Below are 9,870 nucleotides of genomic sequence, written 5' to 3' on the forward strand. Positions count from 1 at the left end.
TTTCTTTATATCAGTGACCTTTTTGGTGATAGGGGATGTACACATATACATAATCATATTACGTTAGGTCACTAGGAGCTCCTAGAAGTGTCTGCACACCTCTACATATGAATGTTAATGTAGGCAAGTCATTAAGAAAAAATGCCTAAAGTGGGAATATCATTTCATGCACTAGGGAGTTTACCAGCATCCTAATGATTACTTTGAATCATCTTGTGAATGCTTTCATCACCTTTAGGTGGAAGCTTCCCTTGGGGAGCAATTTTGTATCTAGGAAACAAGGTTAGAGCTCTTGATGAGTCTTTCATGAGGAGTGGCTGTCATTTCATTAACTCCATAGGACAATGTTTTATTTAGAATAACTTAAGGTGCTGTTATTTCCTTGTAGTCAGTTGTCAAAGTCCAACCCCACAATTTGCCTATAAAGAATTCTATATTCTGTTCCCATTACCATCAAGAACATCTTCAAAGACAGATGCCCCTCTGTTCCTGTTCTCTATCTTATATTTATCTATCTATCTATCTATCCATCCATCCATCTATCATCTATCTATTCATCTATCATCTGTCTATCTATCTACCTGGCTATCACCTATCTATCTACCCATCTATCTATCATCTATCTATCTATCTATCTATCTATCTATCTATCTGTCTATCTATCTATCAGGTTTCAGGTCCACAGAACAACTTCTAATCCTACCTATATTTTAGGAAATGCCATCATTACTTAATATGTAATACCTGGTGATTGAAAACATTGCCAAAACTCTTTAAGGCATTGAGTCAATTCTTTGAATATGGTGTTTGTGTATATTATGGTTTCGAAGAATAGGCAATAATATCGAGATTAATGCAGACCAAATGTGGAGATCCCCCTGAGTGTGGTGACACAAACTTGTAATCCTTGCATCAGAAAGAGATGGCAGAAAGATGATGATGGCCTAAAATTTAAAAGTGGGAATTTGCTTCTAAAATGAGAAAGAAAAAACTAAAACAAACCTTTGTGTCTCAAAATAGTCTTCCTCTGGCTACTGACTGCTTCTTTATAATACATTTACACTAAACAAATATCAGGTCATTTGATGCTGTTAGAACAGTTTTCTGAACACAATCCTTCTGGTTTGTGTCTGTGCCTGGGTGTGGATCCTGTGCTCCAGCTCTCCCCAACCCAATCATTCCCAGAGACAGCTTGATCCCCCAGGACTTCTGACACACCCAGGCTCAGACTCACAGGATGGGTAGGCTCTAAAAATAGAAATAAAAACAATAAAGAAATCACAAAGTGAGACAATACTGGAGAAGGAAAACCTAGAAAAGAGATCAGAAGTCATAGATGCAAGCATCACCAACAAAATACAAGAGAAAGAAGAGAGAATCACAGGTCTAGAAGATACCATAGAAAAAATTGACACAAGAGTCAAAGAAAATGCAGCAAAAGGCAAAAAGCTCCTTACCCTAAACATCCAGGAAACTCAGAGCACAATGAAAAGACAAAATGTAAGAATGATATGTATAGAAGAGAGTGAAGATTCCCAAATCAAAGTTCCAGCAAACATCTTTAACAAAATTATAGAAGAAAACTTCCCTAACCTAAAGAAAGAAATGCTCATAAATGTACAGGAAACCTACAGAACACCAAATATTGGACCAGAAAGGAAATTCCTCCCTTCACATAATAATCAAAACATCAAATGCAAAGAACAAATAAGAGAATGTTAAAAGTGGCAAGGAAAAAGTCTAGTAACAATTAAAGGCAGGCCTATCAGAATTATACCAGACTTCTCAACAGATACTCTAAAAGCCAGAAGACCTTGGGCAGATGTCATACAGATCCTGTGAGAACACAATTGTCAGCCCAGGCTACTATACCCAGCAAAACACTCAATTACCATAAATAAAGAAACTGAGATATTCCATGACAAAACCAAATTTAAACAATATCTTCCCACAAACCAATCCCTACAAAAGATAATAGAAGGTAAACCCCAACACAAGGAGAGAAACTACACCCCAAAAAAGCAAGAAATTAATCTTCTCATAATAAACCCAAAGAAGGGGCTGGAGAGATGGCTCAGCGGGTAAGAGCACCGACTGTTCTTGCAAAAGGTCATGAGTTCAAATCCTAGCACCCACATGGTGGCTCGCAACCATCCTAAAAGAGAAAAGAGATCTGATGCTCTCTTCTGGTGTCTGAAGACAGTTACAGTGTACTCACATATAATAAATAAATAAATGTAAAAATAAATAAAATAAAATAAACCCAAAGAAGAGAAACAATAATTCCATCTCTAACAACAACAACAACAAAAAAAAAAAACAAAAAACAAAAAAAAAAAACCAGGAAGCAACAATCGTTGGTCCTTAATATCTCTTAACATCGATGGATTCAGTTCCCCAATAGAAAGATATAGACTAACAAACTGGATACATAAACAGGATACAGCATTTTGCTACACACAGGAAATACATTTCAGTGATGAAGACAGACACCACCTCAGAATAAAAGGCTGGAAATAAATTCCAAGCAAAGGGTCCTGAGAAACAAGTTGGAGTAGCCACTCTAATATTGAATAAAATTGACTTTCAAACAAAATGTATCTGTGTGTGTGTGTGTGTGTGTGTGTGTGTGTGTGTGTGTGTTTGTAGTATGTAATTATAAATAAGTATGTAGCTATGCCCAAGTGGTTTGCATGAAGGTGTATGGGTATGCATACATGAATTTGTATATGAATGTATGTGAGTTTATTTGCTTATGTAACATTTTTTTAATTTTTTCTATATTCTTTGTTTACATTCCAAATGAATTCCCCTTTCCCAGTTCCACCCTCCCCATAAGTCCCATAAGCCCTCTTCCCTCTGTCCATTCCCCAATCAACGCCCTCTCACTTCTCTGTCCTGGTAATCCCCTACATTGCTGCATCAAGCATTTCCAGGACCAGGGCCCTCTTCTTCCTTCTTCTACGGAATCATTTGATATGTGCATTGTGTCTTAGGTATTCAGAGCTTCTGGGCTAATATCCACTTATCAGTGACTGCATTCCATGTGTGTTCTTTTGTGAATGGGTTACCTCACTTAGGATGATATTTTCCAGTTTCAATCATTTGCCTAAGAATTTCATAAATTCATTGATTTTAATTGCTGAGTAGTATTCCATTGTGTAAATATACCACACTTTCTGTATCCATTCCTCCATTGAGGGACATCTGGGTTCTTTCCAGCTTCTGCCTATTATAATTAAGACTGCTATGAACATAGTGGAGCATGTGTCCTTATTGCATGCCAGGGAATCCTCTGGGTATATGCCCAGGAGTGGTATAACAGGGTCCTCCAGAAGTGTCATGCCCAGTTTTCTGAGGAACCACTAGACTGATTTCCAGAGTGGTTGTACCATCTTGCAATCCCACCAGCAGTGGAGGAGTGTTTCTCTTTCTCCACATCCTCACCAACACCTGCTGTCTCCTGAGTTTTTAATCTTAGCCATTCTGACTGGTGTGAGGTGAAATCTCAGGGTTGTTTTGATTTGCATTTCCCTAATGACTAATGATATTGAACATTTCTTAAGGTATATCTCATCCATTCAAAATTCTTCAGGTGAAAATTCTTATATATATATATATATATATATATATATATATATATATATATATATATATATTCTATATTCTTTGTTTATAATCCAAAAGCTTTCTCCTTTCCCAGTTCCCCCCTCCCCATATGTCCCATAGGTCCTCTTCTCTCCATCCATTCTCCTATCTTTCCCCCTCCCTTTTCTCTGTCCTGGTACTCCCCTACAATGCTGGATCAAGCCTTATCAGGATTAGGGCCCTCTTCTTCCTTCTTCACGGGAATCATTTGATATGCTAATTGTATCTTCAGTATTCAGAGCTTCAGAGCTAATATCCACTTATCAATGATTGCATTCTTTGTGTATTCTTTTGTGATTGCGTTACCTCGCTTAGGATGATATTTTCCAGTTCCATCCATTTGCCTAAAAAATTCATGAATTCCTTGTTTTTAATTGCTGAATAGTACTCCATTGTGTATATATACCACATTTTCTGTATAAAACATCCAGTGGCAAAAAGACAGCCTTTTCAACAAATGGTGCTGGTTCAACTGAAGGTCACATGCAGGAGAATGCGAATTGATCCATTCTTATCTCCTTGTACTAAGCTCAACTCCAAGTGGATCAAGGACCTCCACATAAAACCAGTCACACTGAAACTAATAGAAAAGAAACTGGGGAAAACCCTTGAGGACATATGTACAGGGGGAAAGTTCCTGAACAGAACACCAATAGCTTATGCTCTAAGATCAAGAATTGACAAATGGGATCTCATAAAATTACAAAGTTTCTGTAAGGCAAAGGACACCGTCAAAAGGACAAAACTGCAACCAACAAATTGGGAAAAAGTCTTCCCCAATCCTACATCTGATAGAGGGCTAATATCCACTATATACAAAAAACTCAAGAAGTTAGACCCCAGGGAACCAAATAACCCTATTAAAAAATGAGGTACAGACCTAAACAAAAAATTTTCACCTGAAGAAATTCAGATGGCTGAGAAGCACCTTAAGAAATGCTCAACATCATTAACCATTAGGGAAATGCAAATCAAAACAACCCTGAGATTTCACCTCACACCAGTCAAAATGGCTAAGATTAAAAACTCAGGAGACAGCAGGTGTTGGCGAGGATGTGGAGAAAGAGGAACACTCCTTCACTGCTGGTGGGATGGTAAAATGGTACAACCACTATGGAAATCAGAAAACTGGACATGACACTTCTGGAGGACCCTGCTATGCCTCTCCTGCACATATACCCAGAGGATTCCCAAGCATGCAATAAGGACACATGCTCTACTATATTCATAGCAGCCTTATTTGTAATAGACAGAAGCTGGAAAGAACCCAGATATCCCTCAATGGAGGGATGGATACAGAAAATTCTTTGTTTACTTCTGTATCCCATTTCTTAATAGGGTTATTTGGCTCTTTGGAATCTAACTTCTTGAGTTCTTTGTATATATTGAATATTAGCCTTCTGTCGGATGTAGGGTTGGTGAAGATCTTTTCCAAATTTGTTGGTTGTGGTTTTGTCCTTTTGACAGTGTCCTTTGCCCTACAGAAACTTTGTAATTTTATGAGGTCCCATTTGTCAATTCTTGATCTTAGAACATAAGCTATTGGTGTTCTGTTCAGTATATTTTCCCCTGAACTCCTATAGCTGATAACTTCAGCAAAGTGGCTGGTTATAAAATCAACTCAAGAAAATCAGTAACCTTCATATACTCAAAGGATAAGCAGGCTGAGAAAGAGATTAGGGAAATTACACCCTTCACAATAGCCACAAACAATATAAAGTATCTTGGTGTGACTCTAACCAAACAAGTGAAAGATCTGTATGACAAGAACTTCGGTTCTCTGAAGAAGGAAATCGAAGAAGAACTCAGAAAATGGAAAAATCTGCCATGCTCTTGGATTGGCAGGATTAATATAATAAAAATGGCCATCTTGCCAAAAGCAATATATAGATTCAATGCAATCTCCATCAAAATCCCAACTCAAGTCTTCATAAACTTAGAAAGAGCAATTCTCAAATTCATCTGGAATAACTAAAAACCTAGGATAGCTAAAATTATTCTTCACGGTAAAAGAACTTCTAGGGGAATCAGTATCCCAGACTTCAAGCAATACTACAGAGAAATAGTGTTAAAAACTGCATGGTATTGGTACAGTGACAGGCAGGTAGATCAGTGGAATAGAATTGAAGACCCAGAAATGAACCCCCACACCTATGGTCACTTGATCTTCGCCAAAGGAGCTAAAACTATCCAGTGGAAAAAAGATAGTCTTTTCAACAAATGGTGCTGGTTCAACTGGAGGTCAGCATGCAGAAGAATGCAAATCGATCCATTCTTATCTCCTTGTACTAAGCTCAACTCCAAAAGGATCAAGGACCTCCATATAAAACCAGACACACTGAAACTAAAAGAAATTATTTCTTCTGTGAATGTGACTCTATTCTCCTGGCTCAATAAAAGTTTATTGCTCCAAACTTCCCTCCAGGCTGACAATTGAGAGGGGAGGCTTCTGGGCAAGAGAGGAAAAAAAGCCCCAGTAGTCAATCCTTTACTTAATCCCCTGCTATTAGACTACAGGTTATAGTTGCCCACACCAAGGAAGTTTAGCCAGCAAAATGAGCAAGAAAGTTTTTAGGAATTTTTAGAAGTTATCATTAAGCATTAAGTATAGTCAGAGTGCTAGTAGTCCAGAGACCATCAGTTTCTAAAGCTACATCTGAGACCATAAGTCTTTAAAGGTACCTCTATATCCAACTTTGTGTCCCACTCAATCCATTCCAGGTTGGGCAGGCTCCCTGAAGTTCAGCATATGAGACTGCTCCCTGTCTCTTCAGCTGGGTCAACTAAACAGATGCTTCTGATGACCCAATGCCCTATTATCCAGCTTTTGACTAGTCTTTCAGCCTTCCTAGTTTACTGACAACACCACCCTAGTTCCAGCTGAAAGTAGTCATAGAGAACAGATCAGCTTTTGTCCCCCAATAGGCTGAAATGCTAAATCAAAGGAAACTTTCTGGCATAGGACACAAAATGGCTATCTATAATGCCAATTGGTATTCCAGGAAAATAAACCAGATTTATCAACAGTTCATCTGATTCTTCAAGTGTATTACTATTTAGGAGAAGAAAGCTAAGAACATGACTTTGGCACCAAACTCACTCAACCGTGGCAGCCAAAGTGTTGGTACTCCTGGTAATAGGGTTGAGAATAGCACTATAGTTAGGACTTGAAACTGCTGTACTTGCCTCTGGTGATCAAAGCATCAAGCTCCTGAGTCATCAGATTGATTAGGATCTATCCAAGCTGGGAATATCCATTAGCTACCCGACTTCTACAAAACCAAAGGGATTCTGTAGAACTTGACTTGACTTCATCTTCACACAACACAGACTTTGTATGGCTCAGGACAATTTTGTTTTTATACCAATTACTCCGGAATAGTCAAAGAAACTTTGTGTCCAACTAAACAAAGAATTAAGGAACAATAACAGTCATATTCAAACTGATCAAATTGGTATGAGTCCTGACTTTTCTGGTCCCATGGTTAAATACCACTCTTAGTGCCTTGATAGGTCCATTATTACCTTCCTTGGTGTCTCTCACATGTGGGCTATGTCTTCTGAATACAATTATAAAATTTGTAAATCAGTGGCTCAATACCATTAAACAAATAGTCCAATTTGTTTTGTCATCATTATGAACAATTGAGACCAATTCCCCTAAAAGATGATGCTCACCAATGATTTAGAGATCTCCATAACAGAAGTGGGAAATGTTAATGGACAATTGGTTCCATTTTTATTGCTTTTTTGTAGTCAAACATAATGTTAGAATTTGGTTTATTTCTATATAGTTCTCTATGGTGTTCTTTTCTAATTGTGTCCCAAACCCAAGGTCAACTTCATTTATAACTTGCTCTTTCTCTATAATCTTATGATTTATACATCATAAATTGTTTCCATTGTTTCACATTATGTTCTGGGAACTGGCCAACAAAAACCCCACAACATATATCAAAATTAGTAACTGCAAAAATAAATTCTCCTTTTGTAATCACTTGCTGTGAACCTCAGGCTTGAGTCTGTCTATAAAAGGCTCCCCTGCTTTTAGTCAGAGCTAATATTCTCTCCTGTTTCAGAAGAGACTGCAAGTTTGGTCCAGCCATTAAATAAATTTTGTGTTGCAATATTTTGGTGTGTTTTTGGCTTTGACACCATAATGAGCAGACACATTCACTGACCCAAACTCAAGGGCAAAAGACACCCTACTGTCCTGATTTTAGTGTACGAGTGGAAGTGGCCATCACATGTCTGCGTTCATCTAGTCCTCTCTGGTAGTGTCTTTGTACTCTTTTACCATTGTTCTCTGTTGTCTGTTGAATTTGTGTTTTCAAGTTTTGATGCAGATATAGGAGTTAGACTGAGCCCAGACAGGCAAATTGCTCTTCAGCTACATGCTACATATTTAGGGGTTCTAAAAGACTGAATCCTCTTGGCTGCCTCCATGCTGGCTCCTAACTGAAGCTTGTTTTGTCTCTGGTCCTCTCATTGGCTCAGGTCCCATAGATACATGAGACACTTCTTTAATACCTCCTATTTGCAATCTTTTCCCACACTGTGATTATGAAGAATGTATTTTTTTTCCTTGCTTGCCATATCTCACAGCACACTTCTGTCACTGACCATGGAGCTCTGGATGCTGCCAGAGCCACCCAAGCCCACACCTGGAATTGTGATGCAGGCAACCGAAGTGCACAACCTAAAAAGCACCATAACCTCCATTCCTCCATCTTCTGCTTCGCTTATCCATTCCCAGAATTTATCTCTAAATCGTTGTTCTCTACTTGTTCTGGTCTGCCCCTCTAATCACTGAATTTAGTTTTGTACAGATTCTAGTATCTTCTGGGTGTGAAAAATATTGATGCATTGTTTTCTACTTTTCTACTATATTAAAAAGCTGTCTCTAGAATTGGATTATGACCCTCCTCTCCTGACTCAAAAAAAACTTATTTAAATTTTTCCTTCAAAATCTCTATCCTAGATCAGAAACACAGTTGTCCTTAGGACAATGGTTCTCAAACCAGTGGGTTGCAACCCCTGTAGTGGTTGAATGATCCTTCAACACAGGTCTCAGATATCCTGTATTTCAGATATTTACATTGAGATTCATAATAGTATTAAATTACAACTATGAAATGGAAGTGAAAATAATTTTATAGTTGGGTGGTCACAACAACATGAGGAAATATATTAAGGGGACAAAGCATTAGGGATTTGAGAACCACTTTTCTAGAATGGACAGGAAAATAAAATAAAAGATTCAAAGAAAATATACAATGTGCTTTAAAACAACTAAAATAAAAACTTTGCATTTTGAGATTTGTATGCTTATTGAACATGGTTCAATAAGATTTTTTTAAATCTATTTTCAAAAATCCTAATGACAACATTTTCTGAGTTCCTGTGGATGTCTGATTTTTATAGTTGCCTGTTTAATGGCCTCAAGGCTATCAATATGTATATTATTCTGCAACTTGGTAACTTTATAAGAAAAAATTTAATTAAGATTTTTGTGGTGAATTGAATAGTGTTTGCCCCTTAGGCTCCTTGTTTGAATGCTTGGCTCAAAAGGAGTAAAACTATTAAAGGTTATGGCCTTGTTGGAGTAGGTGTGGCCATTTTGGAAGAAGTGTGTCACTGTCGACGTAGACTTTGAGGTCTTTATGCTCAAGCTCCACCCAGCATGGAATTAGAGTCTTTTCTTAGCAGCCTTCAGATCAAGATGTAGAACTCTCAGCTCATCCAGCACCATATCTGCCTGCATGCTACTATTCTTCCCATCATGATGAATCCAGCCCCAATTAGCTGCTTTCCTTTGTAAGAGTTTTCTTGGTCATGTTGTCTCTTCACAGCAATAAAACCCTAACTAAGGAAGAAGCTGGTACCAGGGACTGGGATATTGCTATGATACGCTTGACAATGCTTTCCTTTGGAATAATGTAGATTGTGAGGCAGCACTTTCCTAAGCTTACATGTTTGCACTATATGGATGATATTCTGTTATCTGGGCCTACTGAAGAGATAGTGAAGGAAGCTTATCAAGTGATGATACAGGATCTTAAAAAGAGAAACTTATATATAGCACCTGAAAAGGTTCAAAAGAATCAGGTAGTTAATTATTTGGGAGCCAAAGTATATCCTGATAAGGTGCAACCTCAAAAGATTAGTTTAAGAACAGATCATTTGCATACCTTAAATGATTTCCAGAAATTATTAGGAGAT

This window comes from Apodemus sylvaticus, chromosome 2 (genome assembly GCF_947179515.1).
Source record: "Apodemus sylvaticus chromosome 2, mApoSyl1.1, whole genome shotgun sequence".
Classification (NCBI taxonomy): domain Eukaryota; kingdom Metazoa; phylum Chordata; class Mammalia; order Rodentia; family Muridae; genus Apodemus; species Apodemus sylvaticus.